Raw genomic sequence first — 14,492 nt, forward strand, 5'->3', positions numbered from 1 at the left:
TTCAGGCATCCTGTGGTGGCCACCAGAGGCTTTGGTGAGCCATTGTCACCCAGGTGGCTAGGGAAGGGCTGCAATGCCCCTCTGAAATAGAGAGCCCATGTTTGTCCTTCAGAATGGCTGCTCAAACTAATTTATTGCTCAACTTGAAAGGCCGTTTTTATAACCCACTGCAGTTGTGCTTCATGGGTTTCTCCACGTGTCCTGTCAAGCGTACTGGGAAATTACTTTTGTAGATTTCCTCACACTGCAGTGACTAGGGAAATCGCCCATTCATTATTATCTAATAAGGAGAAAATGGAAACTTCTCGAAGCACTGCTCCCATCCTCCTCCCCAGCCCGCACAGACACTCACCTCACGCTCTCCCTGCCTCAGGTGAGCAGAGGGCCCCACCTTCAGAGGCCGCCTCCCTGCCACCCTCACCAATCTTATGACCAGACCATCTCCAAGGAAATCTGTTTCCAGGCAGCAAGGGACTCACATAAAGATAAGATCACTGAGAGAACTTTTCCTCCATGATGGGCAGTTTACATTTTCCTGGGGTCCACAGATCTGACAGGATTTATTACATTTTCTAGTTTGATATTGACCGCTGTCTGATGCTGGGCTGCCACCATGTCCAAGACTGAGGGGACTCACAATCCAGCCGGAAGGCATGGATCAATTCCAACTGTCCTACCCCTAGCCTGTGACAGTAGAACGCTCTCAGACTCTGGCAGAGGAGTTCCGTGGGCAGTCTGCGTGATCTTCCACTGTGTCTCCCAGCCACGCTGAGCAGCAGAACAGAACTGGTGATCATGAGTAGGTCTCCCTTGAATTCATTGGCTTGATTTGTCCTTGAATGCCATGGATGGGTTTGTTTCCTCCTTGTCCAGAGTGTCTTGGTCATCCTGATTCTTGGGCTTGGCTCCCAGGTTGATTTTTGCCCTGGCATAAAACAGACACTGTGGGCAAAGACACCTGCAGCCTTGGAGAGACCAGAGATGCTGGATGCTTCCTGCTCGGACTCAGGAAAGCTGAAAGCCTTTGATGAGCATCTTTTGGTCCGGTAGTTAAAACCGCACTGGGTTCTTTATAGTGGTTAGCTCTGGGCTATGGGATTGTGAAGAACATTTATTTTCTTTTTTTGATTCACCTGGATTTTCTGCAACAGACATGTATCGATAATATACATGATGCCATTCAGAAATTGCCCCATCATCATGTTGCTGTTCTTGTTATTGATACTGTTGTTTTCTGACGGATAGAGATCTAGGCCTGATGCTTCGAGCCGTGTGAACAGCATTTGCTTTGATAAGCATTCTTACATCTTAGTCCTTGGGAATTTTGAATGAAAGTGTTCTGTGTGATTAAATTAACAGGTTTAGAGTAGATGGGTGTCCTGGTTACTTCCTTTGTTCTTCTCTTGGTAGCTGCCTGAGCTCCCAGCATTGGGAATGGTGATTATAAATATAACCATGCTCTCTTCTTATTAAGTGAAGAGCCCAGGTCTCTCTTACCCAGAATGGGATCATCTTTCTACCTCAGGATAGTTACACTCTTAGACCTCATGGGTTTAATTAGGGCCACAGGAGTGGTCAAGGTCCTTTTTGTTTTGCCCCATTCCTTTTGGAAAACATTTAGTTTATGTCCATGTTACAGAGGGCAAAATACAGTCACATAGTCTCACTAATGTGGTCTGCATGTCCCTTTACAAGGAAAATGCAATGTGACTTCACTACTCCTTTCATCAAGAAAAGGAGCCTCTTTACCCTAATCTGGGCAGGTTTGCCTAAAAAAAAAAAAGGAAGGAAGCAGCATTATGTGACTTTCAAGGCTAGAATGTAAGAAGCCTTGGAGCTTCTGTTTTACTGTCTTCAAATGCTGCCTGAGACTGCTGTAAGGTCTAACCTACTGGAGGATAAGGGCTCAGCCCAAGAGCTTCAAGGGTCCCAGTCAACAGCCAGTCCTGTGATTGAGGCCATCTTGGACCTGCCAGCTCAGTAAACCCTTTTTCTGAACACGGCCCAATGAAGGAACCCTGGAAAAATTAAATAATGTGGTCAGTTTGGGGTGGTTATTACACAGCAATAGGAGATTGAAAAAGCCCAGTGTGGGGATTGAAACATCCACACCCTGTTCATGTCCATACACAGTTAGCAGAATATGGATGTGGGAGTGGTGTTGATTGCAGGTGAGGTGGAGAAGCAGTGACCAGAGCATGAAGACCTTATGTTCCACGGTCAGGAGTTTAGCCTTGACCCTAACCGCAGCCATAGATCGATTTAGTCAAGAGAGTAACATGGTCATATTTTCATTTTAGAAAGTGACTCTGGCATCTATGTGGAGAATGAACTTGATGGTCACAAGGCTGTTGAAGCCAGAAGACCATTTGGGAGGTGATTGCAGTAATCTATGTAAGAGTTAGTTATGAGCTGGGGAATGGAGGAGGTGTTAAAGAGGAAATGGGCTGGAAGAGCTGAGGGATGTTAAAAAGGCAAAGTTGTTGGGACTTGTAATTGATGGGGTGAGGAAACTGAGTGGAAAACGGAGTCAGCTCTACACACGGAGAGCCCTGGGGCCAGAGGGAGAGCATATTTGGAAGGGAAGATGATGATTTTAGTTCTTAAAATGTTGTTTGTGGAGGAGGCATTCAGATGGAGAATTCTGTTGGGCAGTTTTATGTAGAGAGCTACATCTAAAGAGGCCAGAAGTAAGTTCAGTAAAATTGAGGGTGACCAATAATTGTAAATTTTAAAGAGAACATGTATTTTCCCTTTTGCTTAAAGATAACACAGCTATAAGTAAGAAAGTCAGACTTCTATTTCTTCTTACCAAAGGTTATTACACAACCTACAGAAGAGAATGTAAACACTGATCTTTAAGATGAATTGTAAAGCTCAAAAGAGAATGAGAAAAATTGTGTTTCATGATTTACGATGGATAACATTTTAGAGTTGATTTCATAAGAGAATTCATTAAGCCAATATACAGCCATGGCATTTTAGCTGTAGTGTTTAAGTATCTTTAGCTCTGATTTTTAATTAGCAGAAGCAAATAAAGAGCTTCGTTTTAACCATGAGAAATCTCTCTTCTGTATTTTAGGTGACTAAATTTGTCCAGATGCTGCCGTTCAAATAATCACAGTGATTGCCGACATAATGGTTACATTCCTGAGAAGTAAGTTCGTACTTTGCCTCAGTTTGCTCCCCTGTAAGATCATCAGAAAAAATAAGAATAAAACTGGCTAATAGGTATTGATTGCCTCTGGAACAGCTCAGTGTGAAGTGCCAGACAAAACACGTAATAAAGAATTGTGTTAGTGCCAAAGAGACTTTAGAGCTCATTTGCCCATCTCTTTCCCTCTCTCATTTCTTTCTGTCCCCGCACTCCCCCAACACTGATACAGACACATAGGATATTAGTAAAGGATAGCATTTGTTGAGAGCCTTTTATGTATCAGGCACTGCCTCTAAATGTTGGGTACATACTAGCTCATTCAATCTTCAAATCAACGCCACAGAGGAGGTACTATTACTCTTCTGTTTTATTTTACAGCTGAGAGACTGAGGTATGGAGAGGTTAGGTAATTGTTCAAGAACACCAAGCCAGTGAGGGTGCCACTGGACCTAAGATGAGGCAACCTGGCCCTGAGACCAGACCCATGGAGAAGCATGTGGACGCTGACAACATCATAAGTTATAAGGAGCAAAAGAATAGCAGCCTCAGCCCTGAATTCTGCCGTAAGTTTCCCTCTAATCTTCCCTACCTCACTCTCAATCAACTGAAGAGCTGATCAGGAAGCAACTATGCACCGCCCTCCCCTCCACGCCTCCAAACCCGGCTCCCTTCCCCGCCTCCAAACCCGGCTCCCTTCCCCAGACTCAGTGCCAGCCTGTGCCAGCCCCCAAGATGGCAGTGCAGAGCCATGCACTAGGTCGGCTGCACACCCAACAGTCGCCTGTGGGTTCCTTATTTCTGTTAGAGTTCTGCCAGGAAATGGTTTCACTGTCAATGGGTTAACTGGGAAGGGTTTAGTGAAGGGGCTGTTTACAGGGTTAAGGAGCTAACTAAAAATGGTGAAGCACCCAGGGACTGGCACCAGAACTTCCCCACAGGGCTGAGGCCACAGAAGGTTACACCCATCGTTATTGTAAAGAATGGTTAACTACCTATTTGCTTTTACTTTCAACGTTTCTGCTGGGTCCTGCAGCGACCAAACTCAACTGTAATCTAGACAGCAGAGAACCTGAGTGCCACATTCAGTGGGCGTCGGCTTCCTAGGGAATCTTGCAGGAAGGACAAAGGTAGAGAATCTGTCTGATAGGGGAAGCAAATGAATGCCCATCATATGCACTTTCCTCCAACAGAGCAACTCAGATGCCTTGAAACAGTGCTAACTCAGTCTCAGTGTCTACTGCAGTAATATTGTACACACTCTAGGCCTTAATCATAAGAAATTACATGCCCATTGCCCTGTGCATCGACCAGAGAACACTTTTTTCTTTTGAGACAAAGTCTTGCTGGAGTGGAGTGGAGTGATCTTGGTTCACTGCAACCTCCACCTCCTGGGTCCAAGTGATTCTCCTGCCTCAGCATCCTGAGTAGCTGGGACTACAGGCATGTGCCACCACACTCGGAAAAATTTTGTATTTTAGTAGTGGCAGGGTTTTACCATGTTGGCCAGGATGGTCTCGATCTAATGGTCACCTGTCCTGTGGGCCCTCACTTTGAAATGTTTTGCCTTTTTTGGCAAAAGCAATATGTAGCCTCCATGTATTGATTTATGACTTTGCCTGCAGCCTCTGCCTTCCCACCTTTAAAAACTGTTACACTGAGGCCATCAGGGAGATTAGGCCTTTAGCATTAGCTCCTTGCTTGCTGCCTGCAATAAATGCCTCAGCTTCTGTCTCACCAATCCCAATATCAGTGCTTGACTTCGACGTGCTGGGTGGGTGGACCCAAATTTGGTTTGGTGACCCTTTGAGCTTAGAGTCAAAATTCTAGTTTTGTCACTCTGCAGTTTTGTGACCTTGGGCAAGGTACCCAACCTCGCTGAGCCTTGTTTGTCATGTGTAATGAAAAGAGCTATACTTAGCTTGTGAGATAGTCCTCGGGATTCAGTGAGATAATAAGTACTCACCAGACAATACACATAATTACAGAAGAATGACCTCGTCTCTGAAGTGGGCAATTCAACCCATTTCTGGGAGATTTTTGGCATGATTTCAGATATCTGGTGTGATTTTGTGAATGGATTTATTGTTAGTAGCTTTCATGCTCCAGAATTTTCTTGAATAATAGGGTTTCCCAAAGTGCATTCCATGGAATACTCATTACTCATTCCATTCCATGGAATACTCATCCTGAGTAGCTGGGACTACATCTCATTCCATGGAATACAGAGGATGTTTACATCCTCCGTAATAAGCTGAGTAGCTACAGTACATATCTAAGAGGGGGCTCTAATTCTCAATATTTTCCAAATTTATTAGATCACAGATTTTGCTTTTAGTGAAGTACCTAAGAAAACTTAAGTTCTGTGAAAAGTACTTTGAAAAAAATGTACTTTGAGAAATAATGCTTTAAAAAGAAAAATATTGAGTCCTGTACCAGGGGAGATATCTAATGTCTTATTCTATTAAACAAAAAAGTCCCACTCAAGAAAATCCTCGTATTCTTCATAGACTTTAGTTTAGGTATGGGGGCCAAAGGATAGATGACCATTTCAAATGATCCATGCTAAGCCAGGAGGAGAGCTCAAAGCCTGGTCTGGTGAGTAAGTTGTGAAGGGAATATGAGGAATAAGTGCACTTCTGTTGCAAAGAAATCAGGAGATAAGCTTACACATTATGCTGTGAATGGAATAGATCATAAACTCGGCAGTCTCCCTGTCACAGCTATGGTAACGATTACTGTTTAGGCCTTAGGGGAGCTTTAGGAGAACCAATTTCATACTTGAGTCACACTGACTTAAAGTGAAATATTTGAAATCATTGTTGAAATCACGTGGAGGTCATCAGCAAGCAGGTGAGATTTGAATGCCTGTCATTTCCTCAGGCTCATGTCCTCTCATTTTTTTTAATGGAATCTTGCTCTGTCACCCAGGCTAAAGTGGAGTGGTGCAATCTCGGCTCACTGCAACCTCCACCTCCCTGGTTCAAACGATTCTCCTGCCTCAACCTCTCAAGTAGCTGGGATTATAGGTGCTTGCCACCATGCCTGGCTAATTTTTGGATTTTTAGTAGAGAAAGCGTTTCATCATGTTGGTCAGGCTGGTCTCAAACTCCTGACCTCGTGATTCACCTGCCTTAGCCTCCCAAAGTGCTGGGATTACAGGTGTGAGCCACCACGCCCGGCCCTCTCGCAAATATATTCTTATTTTCGAATGTATTTGGCTCAGAAAGCAGACATATGGTTAGTCAAAAATCACCTCCCATGTTCCTTTGAAGTCTTCCTTCACTAGAAGAGCTTCCAAGTTATTCATTGAGAAGCAAAGCAAATTCAAAGATTATGTCCGTAGGCACAAACTGAATTTTAACAAATGCTGGCTGCATAAACAATTGTTTTACAGAAAAGAATTTCTCTTCCTCTTTTCCCTCCTCTTCTTATTCCTATTTGTTTCAGACCTGAGTACACATATTAGCTGTAGAGGCTATAAGCTACTGGAAGCACATTTGAGCCTGAAATAAACTGAAACTCTTCTGTCTTGGTTTTTCACTTGTAAATGGGGATTTTTATGCCTACCTCAAAGGTGCGTTGCAAGGATGGAGGGACAGGAAGTGCAGCAAGCGGCCGATGATTAGAAGCCTGGTTTTCTGAGCATCCTTGCAGCTATGGGCTTCAGTCTACCAGAGAATGTGAGGGGCTATTCTTCTAGGGCAGTATAAAAAAAAGAAAATGAAAGTAGCAGTACTCTTTCCTAATGGAATCATAGATGGATGACCAGAATTTGTAGAAGCTGCTGTGCCTGAGGAAATAGAAAGTGGGCAGAGGTGGAGGGGCAAGGTGTAGGAAGTGGAGTGAAAGGAAGGTAGGGAGAGTTTGGTCATAGCCTGCGCTGCTCCTCAGAGGTACGTTAGCCCCTTTGGAACAGTATTAGAAAATCGTGGCTCTATCAACTCATGTCTGAAAATCAAATGCCATTTTGAAGCCGGAGATGACCAATCTTGTAAATGAGGTGGGGAGAGAGGCAGCCAAGCCAGCAGCTCCTGTGATTAGCCACTTTGCCTGGAGACAGCTCTTGGAGGTTCCCCAGGAGCTGTCCAGCCTTATGTCATGTCTGGTCGGCAGAGTCCCAAGGAAGCTTGACGTTCTTTAGGCATCTGTGCTTACATTCTCACTGGCCTAATCACAGGGAGGTGACATGGAGCCCAGGCCAAGTGGATGAGATTTCTACTGATTGGGACCTCCATCTTCTTCATACCTTTCCTACCTTTCTTTGTCCATGCATTCAACAGACATTTGTTACCTAGTTAGTGCCAGGTACTAAGCCAGGACCTGGGGAGAGAAGATGAATAAGACACCATCCCTGTCCCTCAGGAGCTCTCAGCTTCTTAGGAGGGACATGCACATCCTAATAAACCCAGTGCATCTCATGAGTGTGTAGGTTTAAATTGTTGATATAGGCACACACAGACAGAGGGACCTCATTGCTAGCAGGATCTGCAGTATTTCATGCCCATTCTTCTTTCTTCCCTTGCTGCTGATATCATCCTTCCTTCAAGGAATTTGGGGAGATAGAAGACTGAAAGTGGCCTTTTCTGCACAATTCTTCTTGAAAATAAACATTTGCTGTCTTCTTAGAGTCTGACTGTACCGATAGCTACCACTTATTCACTGCTTCTTATCCACTGGGCTCTTGCTACGTCATTTACACATATTATATCATTCAATTTTATTGAATATTCTCCATAACACTTCCATGGAGATATTTTTCCAAAGAAGGAAAGGTGAGACTCAAAGTATAAGTCTATTCTTGCATTGCTATAAAGAACTACCCGAGACTGGGAAACTTATAAAGAAAAGAAGTGGGCCAGGGATGGTGGCTCACACCTGTAATTTCAGCACTTTGAGAGGCCAAGACAGGTGGATCATGAGGTCAGGAGTTAGAGACTAGCCTGGCCAACATGGTGAAGCCCCATCTCTACTGAAAATACAACAACAACAAAAATTAACTGGGTATGGTGGCACATGCCTGTAATCCTAGCTACTCAGGAGGCTGAGTCAGGAGAATTGCTTGAATCTGGGAGGTGAAGTTGTAGTGAGCTGAGATTACACCACTGCACTCCAGCCTGGGTGACAGAGGGAGACTCTGTCTCAAAAAAAAAAAGAAAGAAAGAAAAAGAAAGAAAACAAAGAGAGAGAGAGAGAGAGAGAGAGAGAGAGAGAGAGAGAGAGAGAGGGAGAGAACAGGAAGGAAGGCAGGAAAGAAAGAAGAAAGGAAGGAAGGAAAGAAAGAAGAAAAAAAAGAAAGAGGCACTTTGGGAGGCTGAGGTGGGCAGATCATGAGGTCAGGAGTTTGAGACCAGCCTGATCAACATGGTGAAACCCTGTCTCTACTAAAAATACAAAAATTAGCTGGGTGTGGTGGTGGGCACCTGAAAGCCCAGCTACTCGGGAAGCTAAGGCAGGAGAATTGCTTGAATTGCAGTGAGGTTGCAGTGAGCAGAGAGCACACCACTGCACTCCAGCCTGGGTGACAGAGTGAGACTCTGTGTTAAAAAAAAAAAAGGAAAGAAAGAAAGGAGGTTTAATTGACCCACAGTTCCACAGGCCATACAGGAAGCACGGCTTGGGATGCCTCAGGAAACTTACAATCAGGGCAGATGGCAAAGCTCAATTCAACATGAGCTTTGGTTGGGGAAACAGAGCCAAATCTTATCAGTAGCAAAGGGATTTTCCTACACAGCTTAAGTGAGTTTAAGTTCGTCTGACCCCCGGTAGACTCCCCTATGACATTTCTGATCTGCAAAGATCCTGATCCCCAAAGCCTGATCCCAATTGGATCCTAGAGCCAAGAGATGAGGGGTGAAATAGTCACCTATTTTGTGTGCTTTCAAATCAGATACGGCAAGATACTTTGAAAAATCAGTCATCTGGATTAAGCAATGCCTACCTAAGTATGAAAGACCCTTACAGGAACTAAACCATTTCTTCATTTTTTTTCCATGTTCTTTCTGTGGCTCTACCTATTTTGTGGGTTAACAGCAAGACACCAAAGCTGATCAAGTTTTTCTTTGACACTGAATTGACTGGTTGTCACAAGAACAGGGAGTCGTTGGCCTCATCTCATCTCATAATATTTCCATTTCTTTCTTTCAACTAATGGAGTTGGTGCTCCCTGCTCTCCCCAGGAGACCACAGGGTCTACATGATAACCTGCACTCCTAATCCTAAGGGAGCCAAGAGCAGTGATGGTGGCCCTCTGTTTGCCCTAGGTTACACTCTCCCCATGTCAAGCTCTTGGAACTGTCCCTGTGAATGATGTGCTGATTGGAGATAATGGTGACAGTGATAATTTAATGATTGCACTTTGTATTTCTCATCTCTTCGTGGAATCACAGAAGGATTTGTACATGTCCTGACTCAAAATAGATCCATTAGTTAAACTATTATGAGATAAAAAGGCTACAGATAAAAGGCTGCCCATTGAGGCCCCAATGGGAGAGAGCCAAATGGACTTAGAAATTCCCGACCAGGGGCAGTGGCTCATGCCTGTAATCCCAGCACTTTGGGAGGCCAAAGTGAGTCGATCACCCTGAGGTCAGTATTTGAGACCAGCCTGGCCAATATGGAAAACCCCATCTTTACTAAAAATACAAATATTAGCCAGGCATGGTGGGCACCTGTAATCCCAGCTATTCTGAGGTAGGAGAATCTCTTAAACCCAGGAGGCAGAGGTTGCAGTGAGCCAAGATCATGCCACTGCACTGCAGTCTGGGTGACAGAGTGAGACTCTATCTCAAAAAAAAAAGAAAAAGAAAGAAAGAAAAAATGAAAAAGAAAAATTCCCATTCACTGTCTTTTTCTCCAGAAAATAGCCAATTTCATGTAACTGTCTAAATGATGGTTTAAGTATAAGGTCTACACAAGATTGTGCATGAACCTGCAGGATTAGGAGGGTGAGGATTCCCACCTAGGTGGGCGTACTTGCTCTGCCATACCTGGGCGGGACACCAGCCTACTTCTGTGATTGTCAGGAGGCACCAAAAAGGCTACCCTAGGTTTTCTGTCATTTGGTTCAAACGTTTCCTCTGCTGGACAAATGTAGAAAAGAGGAGGCATGAAACGGATGCTCCCAGCGCAGAATGAAAAGCAATTATCTTTCTGTTGTGGTTCCTTCCTCTTTGGATGCTTTTCTTCCATTCCAGCCTATCCCCTTCTTGGAAAAGCTGCTCTACCAATAGCAGAGAAGAAACAGCCCTGTGTACCTGACATGCTAACCCTAGGCACAGGTGATGGGACTAGGGATAGACACCTGAGCTGATCTGGGCAGATGCCCTCTTCCGGCCATTGGGAATTGACAGAGGGCATCAGGCATCTAGAACATAATAGTATTTTTACATACTGCAAAGGCATCCACTAGGCTGAGGGGCACCAATTATATCTCAAAAATTTATCCCAAATATGGCTGAGCACAGTGGCTCATGCCTGTAATGCCAGCACTTTAGGAGGCTGAGATGGATCGATCACTTGAGGTCAGGATTTTGAAACCAGCCTGCCCAACATGGAGAAATCCTGTCTCTACTAAAAATACAAAAATTAGCCCGGCATGGTGGTGTGCACCTGTAATCCCAGCTGGTTGGGAGGCTGAGGCAGGAGAATCGCTTGAACCAGGGAGGCGGAGGTTGCAGTGAGCCAAGATCATGCCACTGCATTCCAGCCTGGCCAACAAGAGCAAAATTCTATCTCAAAAAAAAATGTATCCCAAACTTGGAAGTAAAAATAAGATGACTGTCTTTCTAGTGCAATACTGGAAGTTGCCTAAGAAGCCACCAAAGGTTTTTATTTTTTTAACTCTTAAAGGGACTGTATCTTTGTTTCACTTACTATTTACTATTGATTTGGGTCCAGACTCTGCCAAGTTACATGTTAATTTTTGTCTGGTAGAGATGCAAATGATTTTTGTCCTGTAAAAACATTTTATTACTCTATAGGACATTAACAAGTGAGGTTTCTAAATTAGCAAACTTATATCAGCCTGCTGGTCCTGATGGTCTGTCCAAATCTTTGTCCTTCCCGTTCTCTTTTCAAACAGCTCTACCTCCTCCGGTTCTTTCTTTTGTGAAGTAAACAGATCTTTGATACACACTCCCTATAGGCTTATATAAGAATCGTGTTTTCACTTTTTGAAAATTATGCTTTGACAACTCCACTGAACAGGCTGGGGAAAATCTTATGAGAATTGTTGGATAAAAACAGGCTTTCCTCTAGCATGGCTGATCTGAGGTTCATTCCCAGACATGAGGGTCTTGGATCAGGGTCAAATATGTGGGTGGCTGGGCTCAATCGCTGAGATACCCATTTCATGAGGAAGGATGGGACTCATATTGGGGAAAACAAAACAGGCAGAATGACAGTGAAAAGATTAATCCTTTCACTAAATTGGGAAAACAGAAGAAAGTGTTGTTGGATAAAGAGGGAACTTTAGCACAATGAGCAGAGACAAGCTGGTGAACGTTCCTTACCCAGAGTAAGCTCTGATGAGAGGCCCGTGCTCACATCGTTAGTAATGTCCACAGCTAATAATATCAGCAGTAGTAAGAATATTACCCATAATGCAAATAAGTAGCTCTCAGGTTTTTTATTGCCCGTGGTGCTGGCAACCTTATACATATCACTCTTTACCCCAGCCCCGTTCATTGGTAATATGACGAAGAAAGAGACTCAAAGAAAATAAATGATTCACTCATATGTTTTTACACAGCTAGAATTGCTACAGAAAGGATTTAAAGCCAAGTTTATCCAGCTCCAAAGCCTCCCTCCCTCCCTCCCTTCCTTCCCTTCCCGTCCTTCTTTCCTTCCTTCCTTTGTCCTTTCCTCCCTCCCTCCCTCCCTTCCTTCCTTCCTCCTTCCCCACTTCCCCCTTCCCTCCCTTCCTCCTTCCTCCTTCCCTCCCTCCCTTTCTGCCTCCCGCTCTCCTTCCCTTTCTCCCTCCCTCCCTCCATATTTCAAACATCTATTGGGTATTTACCATGTGCCAGGCACTGTGCCAGGCTCTTGGGATAAGGCAATAAACAAAGTCCTTGCTTTCAGGGAGTTTACATTTCGGTGAGAGGGACACAGAACCAAATGCATCTCTGTGGCAGCAAGTGCTATGAAGAAAATACAGCTTTCATTTGCATTGTTTCATACCCATCCTGCAGGTTTCCCACCATCCATCACCCCACCCTCATGTAGTGCTTTCCTCTGGCCGGGAGAATCGAAGGACTTCACAGCAACATCTGCAGTCCCTTTGTTTCATTGACTTTGGCACAGAGAAGCAGACACAGGAGCAGACAAAGCTGCTGGAAGCTGTCAGGCTCCTGGCAGTCAAAAGCTTAATCACATGTTCCAAAGGCAGCGTGTGATGTCACTTCTCTGGCCCTGGAAAGGAGACAGAGGTCACCTCCTTGAGAGTCTGAGTTGGCCCCACAGCTCCCAGGGGTGCAGCTGAGCAGCTTCAGCAGACTGACTGCAGAGACCAGGAAGAGGCCATTCCCTCTGACTGGAATTGGGCTCACTGATGCAGGAGCAGCAGCTGAGTTAAAATTCATGCTAAGAAATCAGCATTCATCTGTGTACATATTTAAGCCAGGATCTCAGTGGCGAGGGCATGGCAGCAATGCAAACAGGAGCAGACCTGAAGTCGGCTACCCTATGTTTGCTGCTTCACCTGCTCATCTACACACACACACACACCCTCCCCGACACACACATGATTCCAGAAGCTTCTGGGACAGTGACAATTTAAAGGTTCTGCCTGAAAAACACCTGCTTAAAGTGTTGGGATTTTTTTTTTTTAATTTGAATTGTTGTTTCATTAATAGGGCTTCTAAATATCAGTTTTGCATTTTAGCCACTTCAAGGCATTCCCCCTGATTCTGAGTGTGAATGGGTATAGAAGACCAGGGGTTGGCTGGGTGCGGTGGCTCACGCCTGTAATCTCAGCACTGTGGGAGGCTGAGGCGGGTGGATCATGAGGTCAGGAGTTTGAGACCAGCTTGGCCAACATGGTGAAACCCCATCTCTACAAAAAATAAAAAAAATTAGCCGGGTGTGGTGGTGGACACCTGTAATCCCAGATACTCAGGAGGCTGAGGCAGGAGAATAGCTTTAACTCAGGAGGCAGAGATTGCCATGAGCCAAGATGGCACCACTGCACTCCAGCCTGGGACAGAGTGAGACTCCGTCTCAAAAAAAAAAGAAATAAATAAATAAAGACCAGGGGTTGTTGACCAAAAGCCTGGAGCATTCAGGTGAAAGGCTGTTCTGCAGGGCAGGAGGGAAACAGAGCAGGGTGAGATGGACGGTCAACCTTGAAAGGCTTTACACAGTCCCTGCTAGGTTAGCCTTTGCCTCTCCTTTCTACTGGGGAAAAGTCTGGATTGCAAAGACCAGGGTCTCTATAGTGGCGTCTCAGACACGCAGGCCTGGCTTCACAGCTGGGTTCCTGTTTCTTCATTTGCTCATGGCCCTCCGTGGTATCATCTGATGCAGCTCCTTTCCCTCCTGCTGGCCAGTGCTTACAGTGGGTCCTGATGAATCTGAGGTCATGGATTCATGAGCCCCATTATCACCATGCTGACTGCACTGCTAACCTGGCTTTGTGTAGCTGCAAACTTGGCTGCACATTGGAATTCCTAGGGAGAGTTTTAAAAAATCCCAGTGACCAGGCTACAGTGAAAACAGACCAATGAAATCAGAATCTCCGGGTGAAATGGGACCGGTAATTTACAGAATCTCTCCAGGTGATTGATTGCACTATTCAGACAGGTGAGAGCACCAACGCCCTGAGTTGAGAGCAAGGGCTGGTCTTGTGAATCCATTCACACAGATAGAAGTACATCCTCACATTGGGCATGTTGGTAGGCATACACCTAGGTTTCTGTGCAGTGAATGCATGTCTTACTGGTGACGAGTCAATAGCAAGCCATTCAGGGCCGAGAGTACCCTACTTCTGTGCCTAGCATGAGACATGTATCTAGGACCATATTTTTATTCCCATCTTTTTTTTTTTTTTTTGAGAGGAGTTTTGCTCTTGTCGCCCAGGCTGAGGTGCAGTGGCATGATCTCACTGTAACCTCTGCCTTCCAGGTTCAAGCGATTCTCCTGCCTTAGCCTCCTGAGTAGCTGAGATTACAGGTGCCTGCCACCACACTCAACTAATTTTTTGTACTTTAGTAGAGATGGGGTTTCACCATATTGGGCAGGCTGGTCTCGAACTCCTGAGCTCCTGATCTGCCCTCCTCGGCCTCCCAAAGTGCTGGGATTATAGGCATGAGCCACTGCGCCTGGGAAGGCAAAATCCCCT

At 45.0% G+C, this 14,492-nt stretch overlaps 1 long non-coding RNA gene across 1 annotated transcript in view; it reads left to right on the forward strand.

Annotated features, from left to right (window-relative positions):
- Positions 1 to 3,080: 3,080 nt before the first annotated feature.
- Positions 3,081 to 14,492, forward strand: part of LOC128930218 (uncharacterized) — a 46,928-nt gene continuing 35,516 nt past the window's right edge. The window contains exons 1-2 of the long non-coding RNA XR_008477927.2: positions 3,081 to 3,157; positions 3,536 to 3,720. This is a non-coding gene — a long non-coding RNA (uncharacterized LOC128930218). The remainder of the gene's footprint in view (positions 3,158 to 3,535; positions 3,721 to 14,492) is intronic.

This window comes from Callithrix jacchus, chromosome 19 (genome assembly GCF_049354715.1).
Source record: "Callithrix jacchus isolate 240 chromosome 19, calJac240_pri, whole genome shotgun sequence".
Classification (NCBI taxonomy): domain Eukaryota; kingdom Metazoa; phylum Chordata; class Mammalia; order Primates; family Cebidae; genus Callithrix; species Callithrix jacchus.